The sequence below is a fragment of the Sceloporus occidentalis genome, unplaced genomic scaffold, assembly GCF_023333645.1.
Source record: "Sceloporus occidentalis isolate IW3139 unplaced genomic scaffold, rSceOcc1.0.p SCAF_2, whole genome shotgun sequence".
Taxonomy (NCBI): Eukaryota; Metazoa; Chordata; class Lepidosauria; order Squamata; family Phrynosomatidae; genus Sceloporus; species Sceloporus occidentalis.
In genome coordinates, this window is record NW_028316982.1 from 159,631,616 (window position 1) to 159,647,141 (window position 15,526).

A 15,526-nucleotide genomic window follows, 5' to 3' on the forward strand; every position below is an offset into this window, starting at 1 on the left:
CTGAGAGCAGAAAGAGTGGTGAGGGATGGATCTCCTAAGGCAAAAAAATCCATGAGGATCAGGGCCAGCCCAAGACATTTTGCCTAGTTCACAAGGTAAAGAAGAGGCTATGCAACACACATATTTGTACCCTAGCAGAGAGGAATGGCCAAAGGGTTCATGAGGAATATCTGGTAGGCTGCTACTGTACACACAGGCAAAAACTTTCTTCCCCCTGGCCTGATGTTGTCCTGTTTACACGATGCAGACCAATAGCTGGGACTGGCCAGACTAGATTCTGATCTGGTGGATTTGGCCTGACACTGACCCAACTGGCCCTTATTCTGGTCCAAAAAGACTGGCTGCAACAGTTGGCACACTGAAGACCCTGACCTACCACCACTGATCACTCTGCTATGGCCTGTGATGTTGGAAAGCAGTGCTTAGCCACATAGTGAACCCTTATGAGCCACATTGGGTGCCAGCGGTGGCAGGTAAGAAAGCATGGTAGTGACAGCTCCATGGAGTGGTGGCAGGAGGACATTTGAACACCTATCCATTATCTGAGATGGGAACACACTGGATCTGCAGGTAGGATACCACAGGGTTAGCCCACAGTAAAAATAAAACCCACAGTCCTGTCTCAGTGCTAGGGAATCCTGGGGACTGTAGTAGCACCAGAGCTCTCTGACAGAGAAGGCTAAAAGTTTCACAAAACTACAATTCCCAGAATTTCCTAGAATTGAGCCAGGGCAGTTCAAGTGGTCTCAAACTGGATTACTTCTGCATTGTGTTTTGGACCTCAGCTTCATGCTTTCGCTCCTATGGAGCGAAAGGCATGGCCAAAGGGGACACTAAAGCAGGGGAGAAGAATATAGTACAAATATGTTTTATGATACTATTTAGGGATGAACTGAAGGAAAAAACTGTTAACACAAAAAGTGGTATGAAAAAGTTGTAAATTTGTGGAGTTTATGAATCTGAGGACTTGTTCTCTCAGTGAATGCATACTTCATATAAGAACTTAACACCTTCCATTTCACAGCTCCCTATTACTTTCTAGTGGACCTGTTTTCTTGAACCAAACAGAGAGAGTCCTTTGAGAAAAAAAGTAACTAATGCTTCTTATAGATAACATCATTCTCTGATTGGTTATAATTAATTATTTTGTAGCTAACATATTTGCTTAATAGACTGTAGAAAAAGGAGAATCAAGGTTTAATTATATTACTAGTTTTTATTTTGTTTCAGACCAAATAGCAATTTGACGTAATTAGAAACACTTTTCTGTCCTCCATGTATGGTGGTGCCAGTCTTTGAAACATGTTTTTAAAAAATTATCTGGGATGCCATAATTTTCACTTGGCTTTCCACTTGTAAAGAGGACTATGATAGGAACTTCACGAGGTAAGTAAAACGAAGTCTTAGAGATATCTACTTCACCAGGATGTAACTTCAATTACTCTTTCATTCATTAAGATGTTTTTCCCGCAGTTTTTCTTGATAACATTTTGACGTCAAGTGGAGAAGTTATCTGTGGTAGTGTGGATATAGGCCTTTTAATCCCATCACACATGGAGACAAAAATACCTATATTGGAGACATCTTTTATATCTTGTCATTGATCATCTGGTACAGACTTACATATCTTGGATCCTTCTCATTTTGTACATGTTGCTGTCCTGTGTTCCTGGAGCGTTTTTGATGTTGACAGTTGCTGACTTTTAGGGCCAAACCTAGATATTTTAGAGGCAGCCTTAGCTGTTTATTTATAGCCTGTGTCAGCAGAGTGTGTTTCTTTTCCTTTTTGAAGAAGGGTATTTCTTGTCTTTGATGGGATTAAAATAGTTTAAGAGTTCTCTGCTAGGAAAGAAGACTAGAAACATTTTACATGAGTGAAGGAAGATGAATTCTTGCCTGATCTCCTCTATTTTTCAATATATCTCAAAAATTTATCAGAATTATTATTATGATCTCTGGCTACCAGTTGTCTGTTTTCATCTTCTGATAAAAGCACTAGATTCAAGGAGAAAAATCAATGTATATTGCAGGAAGGTAAAATAAAACCAGCATTTAGCTCCTTTCACCCATACATGTCTTTACATTAAAGGATAGATTACTCCACTTGATATATGAATAGGGAAGAGAAGTGAAGAAGAAATATGTGTGTTCCTTTGCATTCAGTCTGCTTGAGCAACATTATTTGCTACAAATTGACATGAATAAATCTCAAATGAGTCCACCTTTTTGTACTTCTACTATATACAACTACAGGCAGATAGTTAAACAGCCTCCAGGGTAGGGATGGAAAGAATATTTGAAAATATTTGCAAAATGGTCAAGAACATGTTTTTTTTTTAAAGTTTAGAAATGTTGAGGAGAGGAATTATGATAATCTTCACAGTTCAGGACTTGTTCTTCCAAATTCATACACAATGGTCTAACTCAAAAAAGAGCATTTTTGTGCAGAAAATAGTATTTCTATGCAGATATTTCCTGCATAGAAAATGCTGTTTCCTACGCAGAGGAATATAGTTGGGCATTCATTCTGCATAAAATTTGCATATGCTTGGTTTACTTAGCAAACAACATCCTCTGTACAGAAAATCACATTTTCTGCACAGGAACTAACATTTCTGTGTGGAAATTTGTTTTCTGTGCAGAAAACAATGTTTCTTGCATGGATAATGCAGTTTTCTGTGAAAAACAGCTGTGTGAATTGCAGGTAGGATTCAAGAACTGTGTGTTTTTCAAAGACTTTCTGATAACATGAAGAACAATGTTAAAATTACTTGTTCCTTCCTTTGAAGAGAACCTTAGGCACTGTGCAGACCAGCAAGAAAAGCCAGCCAAGGGGCAGAGTTGTGGCACTGCGGCTATTGCACACTTTACAGAGCGCAAAAAGGAGCTGCTTTTTGTGGCTCCTTTTTGAGCCCTGCAAAGGCCAGATCGGGGCCATGCTGTGTGGTTGCTGCATCCCCAGTCTGACTGTAAAAGGGGCGGCTGGGGACTGTCCCTTAGGGTTTGTCTGCACAGCCCCTTAATAAAGAATTATATCCCTACTTCAGTGAAGAGAATTTAGCTTTGAAATATGCTGAGAAATTTAAATAATAATAATAAAAAGGGTAGAAACAGGATGCTGTTAAATCTTTTTTTTAAATCAATGTTTTGATTTAATAATTGTTGTTTTAATTTGAATAATGTCATGAATAGCTGTCTTGATTATTACTTTTTGGGTGAAAGACAGGCTATAAATTTAATTCATTAAAATAAATAAATGTTAGAAGAAGGGAGGAAGGTACAACTACATGAAAGGAGGAAAACAGACTCTATATGAAGACAAGTTGGGTTCATTGTGGGCTGGATATAAGACCTTAGTTTACTGATAGATGCTGATGATTGTGTTTCAGGTGCTGTACAATAAACAAATGGTTTCTGTTCCAAATTCAAGAAATACTATTTAAAAAGGAAGAACACGGTTCTAGGTAGAAACAGAGAATGACAAAAATATACTCAGCTGACAGAGAGGGTAATGATCTCTGGTTACCAGCTGTCTATTTCAACAACATGTTTGACTTTAACTGCTTATTATGTGATAGCTAAGTACCTGCTTTACAGAGATGAAAAATGTGGAACATTCACTTCGTCAAACATAGATTTTTGAAATGCAAAATTCACACTATTTCAACTCCATCATATTTAATCTGTTTGGCAGTCACCTTTGGAAATGAAAGTTGACATGCTATGAGATAACTTCACTATGGTGATGGGAATATTACCTGTGTAAATGTATTTATTTTCTCTGCTCTTCCTTGTGTACAAATTAATTTAGTCATTGTTTTTCCCCCCATGTCATATTAAATGGTTTTATCTGTTTATTAGGACAAAATACTTTTCACATAAAGTATATATAGTTGCCTAGATATTAATGCCAAATGGTATGTAAGAATGTTTCTAGCTATGGAGGCCATCAGAGAAATCTATCATTGGTTGAACATCTGTTTTCAGGTCATCTCTTTTGATATTACAATAATTTACATGTATATAATGAATATCAAGTCATGTCTGATGGACAATTTCATCTTTGTGATTCAATTTCTGCCACCTCTCTGAATGGTATATACTGAAGGTGATCTGTAGTTAATTAATGATTTTAATCTTAATAAATCTAAGGGGCTGAACAGACCGCCTCTTTCAGTGCTGAGTTGGGGCTGCGGCAACTGCATGCTGTGGCCCCAATCTGGTATTTCCATGGCGCAAAAAGGAGCTGCAAAAAGCAGCTCCTCTTTGTGCTGTGGAATGGTGCCTTTGCTGCTGTTGTGGCACCTTCTGGCATTCCTTCCAAAGGAAATAAAGTTTACAGGAAATGAAGTACTATATATACTCATATACTTATGAGTTGAAGGCAGATTTTGGAGCCAAAAGTATGGATTGTGATATAAACCATGGATAAGGTTGAAACCTACGAGCATGCAACAAAAGATGTAAAAGATGAAGCAAAAGAAAATGATGCCAAAGAACTTTAAAAATTCCAAGAGATAACTGTGTGTGCTCTCCCTAAAGGCTGGATGGATGAGGAAGGAACTATGGTAAATGGTGGATATGCGATGTGTGGGGCAGATGCAGGTGGAGCTAGGAAAATACATACATGTCAAAAAGGATTTAAAGGCAAGAGCTAAGCTACAGTATTAATTCTTATATAAAAAAGAAATCATCCCCTACACTGAGTATAGTGACGAAAGCTGAGAGCTTAGTCTATCTCAGGAGAACCTAAAATCAGCACAACACCCCACTTTTTCATTGGTCCTTTAAGAAGAAGCTCCAAAGAGTTACTGCTGAAACTGCCATCTTCCCACCAGGCATTCAAAAAAGAAAAAGAGGAGGAGGAGGAGGAGGAAACAGCAGCAGCAGCAGCCACCACTACCAGAAGTGGCACCATGGGGTTGGTCTTTCTTTTAGATCCTCTCAGGACATAACGCTTGCCTTTCACCACTCTACTCACAGAAGGGGAAAAGTTATTTTTTAAAATAAGAGTTAATGTACAGTATTTACTTACAATGACCCATGAATAAGTCAAGCCAGACTTTTAGGCTCAGTTTTTTTTTGGCTAACATTTCTATACTTATACAAAAATTATCCATAGGATTGCCATCTGCGGTTGTCACCAATGGTGGTGCATGCATGAGGCCGCATCACCATTAACTACTAATCATGCCTGCAGGGGTACCAGCTCCATCGCCACCCTCTCGGGTGGCTGAAGGAACTCCTGTCAATTCGGGGTACAGCTGACTGAGAGTGGGCAGTCCTCCTCCTAGAAAGCCAGGTCCTACCCAGTACTATTGTAGCTGCTGCGTCACCACCTTCCTCCTCCCCCTTCTCCCCATCCTAGCAGGCCTTGTCGTCATTGTCCTCCTCCTCCTTGCAATTGCTCCTGCCATTCAAGTAGAGCAGCTTTTGCTGGCCCCTGACAGCCTCGGGGCAGCTGCCCCATTCCAGCAGAAGCTGCTTTTTTCAGGCAGTGGGAGCAATTGCAAGGAGGAGGAGGAAGAGGACGATGATGAGGAGGACTGCTAGGAGGGGAGGAAGAGGAGAAGGAAGGGAGCCATGGTGGCAGCCGCAACAGCACTGGTAGGGCTTGGTTTTCTAGGAGGGGGCTCCCCATTCTTGGTCAGCTGCACTCTAGCCTGACGGAAGCCCCCTCAGCTGCCTGAGGGGGTGGTGATGGAGCTGGGACCCCTGCAGCCATGCCTGGGCTTCTGGGGGCAGAAGGGGGCAACTTCTGGGAAGAAGAGGGCTTCAGATCCTCATCCCCCATCAAATCTCCTGGTGCCTACTTCATGAAGTCCCGTTGTCCCTAATGGTGGCACAGCCATGTGTACATGCTGCCAATGGGACTTGCGGATCTGCAGATTTTAGTATCTGCTGGTGGGGGTCTGGGATGGATCCTCCATGGATACCAAGGTCCCACTGTACAGTAAGCCAAGGATGAAGTGGGAAAGTGGAAGTAGGGAGAGAAACTGGGACATATTAAAAGCAACTGAGAAAGTGGGACAGCAGAGGGTTCACTGAGGCAGCTGGAGGGTAAGAGTAAACAGTTTGCAAATGACATAAGTTTAGTTTATATAGGTTGTCATAATTAGCTCACTGTAGGTCTCAATAAGAGTTGCATGCAGTGTGGAAGAATACATTCATTAGTGTTTAATGTACTTCCCAAGGTTATAAAGATTAATGAGAAATTAATGAGACTGCTAGTACTACTGATTAAGTATATCCATCATGTTGTGGACATGGCTAGCAATGCTTTGCAATGTTTAAATTGGAATGAAGCTAAGTCCTAATATGTGATTGTCTCATGTCATTAGTCATAGACATCATGGGCATTGTGATGACTACATTCTTACATTTTGAGTAGCTTTGCATCTATTTATATTGATCTGCTGAACCAAACAGTCATTAATCAGTCAGTTCAAGTAACTGAGCTACTTTGTTGGTTAACTGATTAAGCCAATCACATCCACAAGTAATGGCTTTTTTTGATTACAATACTTGCATCTTACGTTAGGCTTATTACAGAACTGTACAATCTATGATTCACCAAACTGAAAATAGCTCACCAGCCACATAGTGTAACCTGTAAGGTTCTTGTCCATTGAGTTGGTATACTTGGCTGATAAGCTTAGTTGGGTAGTTTGCAAATTGTGTAGGCTTGGTTTATATGCTCTATTTCTTTTTTCAAACACAGAATTTATTTTTCTCAAAGACATATTCAAACAAACACTCCTGCCTCCAACAGCCACACTTCCTAAACCTACAAGCATGGGCTAGAATTCTCTATAAGCTACTTAGTTATATAACCACCTTAGTTATGTAGCTAAGCAGTATTTCCCAGCCTGCCTCCACCAATTTTCACTTACTGTGCAGCAGCTGCTACACACAGCAAGAGACTATTTCCATGTTAGTCAAGAAGCAGCTGGCTGACATTTTCAGGTGCTCCTGTGAGTAGTGCAACAGCCAGAGGCATGGTTTCTGTTGTAATTCCTCCTTCCACTAGAGATTACTTGCAAGATAAGATGGTGGAGACAGCACTCAATGGCTTCCTGGCTGACAGGGGGACAGATCCCTGTCACTTATAGTGGCTGGTGCCCAAAAGGTCAGGATTGGGGAACTTTCATGGTTCCTACATATTCCCTAAAGCAGTGAACATAGGGATCATGAATATGAACCAGTTACAAATGTGTATCTCTAGGTTATTTGTTTGTAACTCTCTTAAGAGATTTTTTTGGGTTACCTTTGCTCCTGGCATAGATGTGGGATTTAACTTTAAGAAGACGGGTCTTATTGCATTCACCCGTCACTGGGCAGCAGGAAACCCATTTGCAATCCAGGCTTCTCTTGCATGTTTTCATGAACAACATTTTCCCATTCTTGAAAAGGTGTGGCAGAAGCCTGGCTTGCAAATGGGTTGCCTGTTGTCCGGCAACGGGTGAATGGGATAAGAGTCGTCTTCTGAAAGTTATATCCCACATCTATGCTGGGAGCAAAGGTAATGCGATAATCTCCTTAGTGAATCATGGCCATGGTGTTTTTCATTGCAATTAACATCAGAACCTATGGAGAGCAGCTGCCAGAGAAAACGGAAGTGCTCATGATAGGTTCCCCGGGCCCAGGGTACTTGGAGGACGGCCTCTCCCCATATAATCCACCCTGCACTCTCAGATCGGCCAGGAAGCACTTGTTAAGGGTTACTAAGTCAAAATACACCTTGACTGCACAAAGGGCGTTTTCCATCTTGGTCCCACAGCTTTGGAACTCTCTTCCCAATGAGCTCCGCTCCGTCACCTCTCTTGATTTCTTTAGGAAGGAACTAAAGACCTTTTTCTTCCGACAAGCTTTCCCCCATGTGTCCTGACTTCATGCTGTTCTCCCCTGTTATACAATGGTCTCATTCAGCTAGTTTGTTTTTTCTGGTTTTTTTATGCTGTTCGTATTTTTATAGTGTTTTAACGTAATGAGCTGTTTTTATGATGTTTATATTGTATGTTTTGTATTCTGTTTTGTATTCCCTTTTGCTTTGTTGTAACCTGCTTTGATCTACCCTGGAAAAGCGGGCTATAAATAATAATAATAATAATAATAATAATAATAATAATAATTAGGATCTGTCTCTCACCATCTTGCTGGGTGAACCACTGAATTGTAGCTTTCAACTTTCTCAGCAAAAAATAAAAAAGGAAAAAATAAAAATTAAAAAATCAGTACCTGCTCCACTCAGGCTGGCTACCAGGTTTTTCTAGGCAGGAAAGACTATGAAGGGCTTCCTGTCGCAGCTAAGCTTTGTGTGAATGTAGGTTTCCTGAACCCCATCATGTTCCTTTGTCTTTGGTTATCTTTTGATTTTGACTTCTGTTTGGTCCTAGATCCTACTTCCTAGTTTGTCCTTTGATTCTATCAAGTTGTCTTGTTCTTATCTGCTTGCCTCACATTTTCTGAGCCACCCTGAATTCTTGGCCATGACATAGCCCTGACACCAGAAAATCTGAATGGAGATGCAGTGTGAGGCATTTTAGGGCTCAGATCCAGTAGGCATTTAATCAGGGCTACTCCTGACCTCCAGGTGTTGGCAACTTGGCCAGTCTTTGTCCCTGTGATCACTGTGAGTTCACTGGTGCATCTACAGCCCCAAATTGGCTAAATCTGTGACTTGGGAAGTGACCAGTAGTACATTTCTGATTCTGCTCCCCCCCTCCTTTTCCCACTCAGTATCCTCATTCCCCCCCCCCCAGTTTGTTTTGGGGAGTGTTGTGTTTTGATGAATAATGCCACTGCAGGCAGCGATTTGTTATATTTGATGCATGGACGTTCAACCTTCCCTGGTTTTTTGGGGGGTGATTTGTGGTTTTAGAGGTTACAGCGGGGCTTGGGGATGGCACAAAAAAGAGGTGGCATCCACATGCAGCCTATGGTTACATTTCCCCAACCCTTGCCCTATTTCTTGTGCCTTAGGAGGCAACTACGGGTAGTTTATGAGTGTGAGCAGGATAGTATGAATTTTTGAAAGCAGAATCAGCTAGCGGCAGGCTTATTTTTTTCCTCATTCCTTCCACTACACCAAGCTCAAAGATCTCTTGAAACTTACTTTGGGGCAAGGAAAAGACAACAGCTTTGGGGCATAGCATTGGTTTATTGGGACTATTAGCCTCAGCATCCTTTGTGTGGAACAGAGGGGCTGGGCATACTGTCCCGAAAGGGTGGGCTGGAGCCGCCTGTTTTTGTTCCTGAGGAATGCTGCAGCAGCCAAACTGCACAGTGTCCCTCCTTCTACCATTTCACTATGACTCCACTTTAACTGTCATGGGTGTGTTGTAAGGAATCCTGGGATTGACAGTTTAGGGAGGGGCTGTCAGCCAGAGAACCTTTGTTCCTTACCAAACTACAGACCCCAGGGTTGCATAAGATGCCGCCATAGCAGTTAAAATGGAATAATAGTACTCCATCTCGCTGTTGCATAGCATCCTGTCTTCATAATGGTTAGGTAAGGCCAAATCAATGTCTACTTCTGTTAAGCCCCCAAATCTGGCAATTTCTCTCTTACAACACCAAGAGATAAAAGAAGCTGTGTGTACTCACTGACTTATCTGCCTGCCTTGTTCCAGGTATTTGCCAACACTTAACCTGAGTGCACAACATGTACTAAGTAAATTAAGAAATTGCACACATCCGCCAGTGATGTGGATAAGCTAGTGGAATAATTCTTAATTAAGCAATTACCACTTCCTCATAGAACTTGGAAATACACATTTATACTGGGATGTTTATGCTCCTTTATGGATGCTTAATTTTTTCAGGAAGACAAAAATAAAATTATTGCTTATGGAGACTAATTTAGCACAAAGTCTGGAACAAACAGGTTTTTTTTTCATGGCTCCCCTGTGTTTGTTTATATAAATACAGCTTTAACATAAAAGGAAATAAAAAAAAACATTTTAATCATGGATCAGAGCAAGCAAGTATATCTTCAGTGATAGAGCAGCATACTGACAGAGAGGCAACTGAATGCATTACAGTCTGTTGCCTTGATTCAGATTGAGCAACAGCCTGTTGTTAGGTACATTGAAATGGATTTCTGCATATGGATCTTCCAAGTAAAACTGCCCAGCCAAAAGCACTGGGGAGTTGCAGAGATGGGAACTGATATTCAGTGTCTTGGGAAGAGGAGAATATGTATGCACCATTGATTATGCATCAATGAATAAGCAATGCATTTACCATCAGTAAATCCCCGGGGTCGGATGCTGACTGAATCAGATATACTGTAAAAATGTAAGTTCTGATTATTGCAAGAACAGTAGTGGATCAATTGGAGCAGATCTTGGAATGTGTCAAGTGCTATCCCTAGAAAGGTTTGGTACACCTTCATGTAGTCACCAGCTGTCTCAGAATGGTTCTAGAAAAGGTTTTAATCATGTAACTCCTAATGTAATTCTAGGCTGCAGGAGTATAGTGCTCAGGGCCTCATTCCCTGTTTTAAAAAGACTGGTTTAAAAGATCATGGTTCCAACTTAATTCGAATCGCTGAAGCAATTCGGAAAGGGAGGGCATGCTTTTGACCCATTTAACCTGCGTCAAAAAGATACTGATTTTTTTCGCTTCTTTTGCGATGAATCAATTTATTTTGAAATATCCTGACATTATCCTGTCTGGAATTGATTCAGCCTAAGTGGGAACCATGTGGATTCAAATCTTCTCCTGATGGGGGGCAGCTGCAATAGTCCCGGCCTTCTCCTGTCTCTGGTCTCTCTGTCCCTTGCCTCTACATCCCTGGCCTTCTGCTGCCTTTTCCCATCACTTGCCTCTCCTCAGTTCTCCTGGACTGCCTCTCCATCCTCCAGTCTGCCTCTCCATTATCTGTCCTGCCTATCCTTCCTCTCCATCCTCAGACCTGCTTCTCCATCCTCCCTGGCCTACCTCTCTGTCCTCCGGTCTGCCTTTCCATCCTCCAGCCTGCCTCTCCATCCTCCCCGGCCTGCCTCCTCTGGCCCAAATAATAATGTGAACCATGCTCTGCTGTTGAACCGATTCATGGGGCCTGAAGAGATAGGCCAAAATAGAGCTGCTTCAGGTCACTTTGGAGGTATGCTGTTTAAATGCTGCATGCTTCCTAAGAGGCTGGAAGCCATGGCAAAGCCATGCTCCAGCCCTAAGGACTAGAGTGCAGCTTTGGCACAGCTTCTCGCCTCTTAAGATGTGTGTATTGGGGTTAGACAGAGCAATTGTCTGACTCAGTATAAGTCACTTTCCTAAACTGTTCTGTAACTGGCTTGCCAACAGCCCGAGGATAGGAGTCTTTGGGGTTGTTCCCACTTAAGATTTGAAACAATTTAAAATATAACGTTTTTAATAAAATCGATTCAAAATAACACTGTTCTTATCCCGCTATCCGAATCGCTTTGTTCATCGTTCCCATCTGGTTATTTAAATCGAAGTTTTTACTTGCAAGCGTTCCTACTTGGCATGAAATCGGTGTTTAAATAAAGCGATTCTTCTCCTCCATACCTTATTTGGAGCTGTCAATCAATAGTACATCAGAATGACGTAACGTTAATCCGGAATATTTGGAAGCGATTTATCTTTTGGCATCGTTTCCATTTCATTGACTGTTTGTGAATTTAGCGAATTTAGGAAAGCGAATTTAGGAAACTCAAGCTCTTTCCAGAGGAACTATGGGATAGGTTTTGCATGACAGCATCCCCTCTTCATGTCTCCCAAGACAGCCAGGGAGAATCCCTTCAGAGAGCCCAGAGATCAATGAAGGAGGCTGCTGGAAAAGCGAATTTAGGAAACCCAAGCTCTTTCCAGAGGAACTATGGGATAGGTTTTCCATGACAGCATCCCCTCTTCATGTCTCCCAAGACAGCCAGGGAGAATCCCTTCAGAGAGCCCAGAGATCAATGAAGGAGGCTGCTGGAAAAGCGAATTTAGGAAACCCAAGCTCTTTCCAGAGGAACTATGGGATAGGTTTTGCATGACAGCATCCCCTCTTCATGTCTCCCAAGACAGCCAGGGAGAATCCCTTCAGAGAGCCCAGAGATCAATGAAGGAGGCTGCTGGAAAAGCAGGGAGGGAGCACTCTTCCCAAAGATTCTCTTTCCAGGGTTGGAGGAGAAGGCAGATTCCATTTGAGAAAGGGAGGGAGAAAGGCTCTATCCCCCCCCCCCATTGATTAGAGCCCTTCCCTGCCTGGGCGAGATCAGATGTCTCCTCGCGAGGAGCCTTCCCTTCCCTGCCTGGGCGAGATCAGAGCCCAAGCGGGCAGGGAATGCCTCTTCGAGAGGAGCCTTCCCTTCCTGCCTCTCCTCCGTTAGAAATGGGCTCTCCCCACACAGAGGGGAGGTTGCAAAAATAAAAATAATCCTTATCTCTTATTGAAAGACCACAGCGGACAAAGGGGTGAGGGAAGCAAAAATGGCACAGAGATCAATGGGAGCACAGAGATCAATGGGAGAGGCTTCTGGCAAAGCGAAGCTCTTTCCAGAGGAACTATGGGATAGGTTTTGGAGGGCAGCATCCTGTCTCCCAAGACAGCCAGGGAGAATCCCTTCAGAGAGCACAGAGATCAATGGGAGAGGCTTCTGGCAAAGCGAAGCTCTTTCCAGAGGAACTATGGGATAGGTTTTGGAGGGCAGCATCCTGTCTCCCAAGACAGCCAGGGAGAATCCCTTCAGAGAGCACAGAGATCAATGGGAGAGGCTTCTGGCAAAGCGAAGCTCTTTCCAGAGGAACTATGGGATAGGTTTTGGAGGGCAGCATCCTGTCTCCCAAGACAGCCAGGGAGAATCCCTTCAGAGAGCACAGAGATCAATGGGAGAGGCTTCTGGCAAAGCGAAGCTCTTTCCAGAGGAACTATGGGATAGGTTTTGGAGGGCAGCATCCTGTCTCCCAAGACAGCCAGGGAGAATCCCTTCAGAGAGCACAGAGATCAATGGGAGAGGCTTCTGGCAAAGCGAAGCTCTTTCCAGAGGAACTATGGGAGAATCCCTTCAGAGAGCCCAGAGATCAATGAAGGAGGCTGCTGGAAAAGCAGGGAGGGAGCACTCTTCCCAAAGATTCTCTTTCCAGGGTTGGAGGAGAAGGCAAATTCCATTTGAGAAAGGGAGAGAGAAAGGCTCTATCCCCCCACATTGATTAGAGCCCTTCCCTGCCTGGGCGAGATCAGATGTCTCCTCGCGAGGAGCCATCCCTTCCCTGCCTCTCCTCCGTTAGAAATGGGCTCTCCCCACACAGAGGGGAGGTTGCAATCCACCGGGGGAAGCCTTGAGCAGCCGGGACTTCAGGTGTTTAAAGCGCTGAAGAGATTAAGCGCCTGTAAACCATTAAAATAAAAAATAAAAATAATCCTTATCTCTTATTGAAAGACCACAGCGGACAAAGGGGTGAGGGAAGCAAAAATGGCGACAGCCAGATGGATGGGGACAGAAAGGGCAACTCCCCCAAGGCCAGCCCCATCGCACTCGGCTCCTCCCATCCATCTAACCCGATTTCAAAGGTTGTCGTTCCTATTTAAATGCTCCGGTTCCTAACTCGAATCAAGGGAAAAACGTAGGTCGGACCCTAGTGTTTTTTTAACACGCGTTAAATGAGGAAAACTCGATTTAAATTTTTATCCCGCTCTACGATTCGATTTGTAGTGGGGACGATTGCGGGTTGCTCTAGAACCGTTCTAGGTTTAAATCGGATCCTAATAGGAACACCACTCCTTGGATTCGATTCAGAACGCGGGGTTTCACCTAGTGGGAACAACCCCTTTAAAGTCTGCGAATAAGAATGCTCAGCTGCATGACAGCAGCTAGGTTCTGCTGACAGAAAAACTTGTGGTTTGAGTGTTGCACCACAATTCTGGAGACCAGGGTTTGATTCCCTGCTCAGCCTTGAAGCCCACTTGGGCAAGTCACATGCTCTCAGCCTCAGGGGAATGCCATGGCAAATCTCCTCTGAACAAATTTTGCCAAGAAAACCCCATGATAAGGTTGCCTTAGAATTGTCGTAAGTCCAAAATTACTTGAAAGCATACAACAACAAGACCACCAACAACAACAACGATTATTGGGAAATAACCTGTTTTGTAATTTTGAGTGACATCTCCAAGGGGTCTCCTCCTTTCCCTTTCATTCTTGTTTTGGGAATGCTGAAGATAAGATTGGTGGGGCTGAAGAGTTGTGCGGCTATGGATCGACTACATTCTCTGCGAGCTCTCTTCTTCTGTTCAGTGTTCTGGTTTTGCTTCTCCCGTGTACTCTGATTTGTTTTATTTTCACAGTATCACACTTTTCCTGGAACAGCCTCCCAGTCAACAAACTCTTGTTACTTCCAACATTTTTTTAAGCACTGAAGAAAGGGTTTTTTTAAAAAAATTGAATAAATGACTCAGTGGCATCACTAGGGTTGGTGCAATAACTCATGGTGTCACTCCCCCCCACTGACCTCCTTCCATATAGAATCCTTAGTAATGTTTTTTGTATTAATTTATTCATAAATCATAATTCCCATATATCACTGAATCTAATGCTAATAGTTGTAATATAAACAACTGGCAAAACTAAAATTATCTTTAAACAAGTTTAAATTATCCACTCTGACATGGATGCTGTAGCTGATACAATGCCAGTGGATGTAACCTTGAACCCTGTCTGCTCAGTGTTAATGGATACTTTTCAATTTCTCCAGCCTGATGATGTAGACAGGATCCATAAAAAACTGAAAGACACCACATGTGAAAATGGCCACCGGAGTCCTCCTGGAAATGGTGATGCACCCGGGATATATTTGGGTGGCAGATTCAGTGGCAAAAACCTTCCAGTAAGATCAGGATGCAGCCCGAATTAAGATTTAAGATGGATAGAGGCAAAACGGATTATTAAGCCATGCAGTAAGCTCCTATGTCTTTCTAGAGAGCTTGGAAGTATTACTTTTTTGGAGTGCAAATCCAAGGATTCCCAACTCCAGTTCTAGAAATTATATTCCACAAAGTTACTTTTGCAAATTTGATGTTAAACCCTGGTTTTGAAAACAGCTTGTCATACTGCCCTGGGGATTTATTAGGGGAGTACTGGCAAAGTTTGATTAACTCTAGTTTATGGTCTAGTTTATGTTGGCTGTACTACTCACTACTGGAAGAAAAAAGTAAGGTGCTCTTCATATATACACAGGTATTTTTAAATTTTATTCTTGTTGATATGTAGAAATCATTTTTTTGGTCTTAAACCTGGATGTAATAGGTGCTCTGGTGGTGCAGTGGATAAATGCGTATACTGCAACCAAAATATTGTGAGTTTCAATCCTGCAGGGCTCCAGCTTTCCATCCTTTCATAGGTCAGTAAAATGAGTACCTAGCTTGTTGGGGGCATTTGGCTAACACAGTGTAAACTGCTTAGAGAGTGCTTAGCACTATAAAGCGATATAGAAATGTAAGTGCCATTGCTATAATTTGTGGGCCTTTGGTCAGTCTCAGTTCCAGGAAGGACTGTCATTGCTTTGAAAACAGCAAGGGTAC